Genomic DNA, 1770 nt, shown 5'->3' with positions numbered 1-1770 from the left:
TTTTATTGAGAATGATGACGAGAATCGCTTCAAGTATTTCTTTATGACTCTTAGACAATGCGTTCGAGGATTTCGAAACGCAATGCGACCCCTAATCCTAGTCAACGGTACAAACCTTAAGGTGAGATATAGGGACAAGTTGATTATTGCAACATGTCAAGATGCTAACATCCAAATTTACCTTCTTGCATTTGGCATAGTCGACGGAGAAAATGATCTGGCGATGTGTTGGTTTTTCACGAAGTTGAGGGAAGTAATTGGGGATGTCGAGAATCTAGCATACGTAATCGACCGAGGTTAGCCAATAATTAACGGTATCGTAGAAGTCTTCCCTGAGGTACATCATGGTTATTGTATGTATCATATACAGGAAGATATGAAGATCAAGTATCGAGGCAAGGGCATCGTTACGTTATTTAGGAGAGCTGCAGAGGCTTACAGTTTTCAAGAGTTTGAAAAGTTTATGATCGAAATAGAAAGTAAATCCTATGATACATGGGAGTATCTAACAGAGATGGGGATCGAACATTGGGCATGATCACATTTTCCAGGGCGTCAAACAATGCGAAGTCGCTCAATGCCTTATTCAAGAAGGATCGAGAGTTACCAATTCTTACAATACTTGAGAACATTGACAAGCTGCAACAGTGGTTTCATGATCGTTGTGAGGAATCATAGAGTAGTACAAGTGTGTTAACCCCGACTTAGGAAGATAGGTGGCAAGAAAGGTATATGTAGAACCACTGGATCAGTTTCGCTTCTCCATGAGATGTGTACGTAATTTCGGATACATCGTTGACTTGAATGATAACACGTGCACGTGTAGACAGTTTCAGTTAGAGAGTTTTTCGTGTACACATGCAGTGGTAGTGGCTATGTATAGAGGAGTTTCACCATACACCTTATGCAGTGCTTATTGCACGATTGGTTCTTGGAGAGCAGCATATGTCGAAACCATATTTCCTGTACCGAATGAAGCCGAGTGGGAAGTCCCCAATCACATTTTCTCATCGAATAACTTGTTGCCACCAGCAGTTAGCCGACGTACTCCTGGACGTAGAAGTACGTCTAAAATGCCATTGACCAAGAAATTTCACCGGCCTCGTAAGTGCAGCAAGTGTGGTACAACAGGACATACTAGAAGATTTTATACAAATAAGATCCCTCTGCATGACAATGTAATAGATGTACAATTGAAATTTACGTAATATTATTTAAAACATTGATGTTAATTATTTATTCATATTCTTAATGTTAATTATTTTATTAATTATTAGATTTAGTTTTTTTATTTCAATATTTCATTAATTAGTTTCATAGTATTTGAAGTTTTTTTTTAAAACACAGTGCGTTCCTCACAATATACCCAAACATTATAAGTACGTCATGAAACATTTAAATAAACACATAAACTACAAAATAAAAATTAAATATTAGAATAATAATATATATTTTACAATTATTTCATAGTTACAAATGAATGAATGAAATATACAATGTTTAAATGTTATTATATGTACAATTATTTTAAAAAAACATGGCTCCAATATCTACGGATCACCATTAAATTCAAATAAATCACATGCTAATTTATTTTTCCAATTTTGTATCCACGCCTGGTTGATTGCATCAACCTTCTGTGCTACACTCAAAAATTCTATGTACTTGATGGCGAACATGTCGCAACCACCCCTACAATTACAAAATATTGTATTAGCACATCACCGTCTAACTAGAACGTAAGTTGTAAATTAAAAAAAATAAAATAAC

Source organism: Olea europaea, chromosome 16 (genome assembly GCF_002742605.1).
Source record: "Olea europaea var. sylvestris chromosome 16, O_europaea_v1, whole genome shotgun sequence".
Taxonomy (NCBI): Eukaryota; Viridiplantae; Streptophyta; class Magnoliopsida; order Lamiales; family Oleaceae; genus Olea; species Olea europaea.
The sequence above is the reverse complement of the archived record's forward strand: the minus strand, read 5'-3'. Positions refer to the sequence as shown.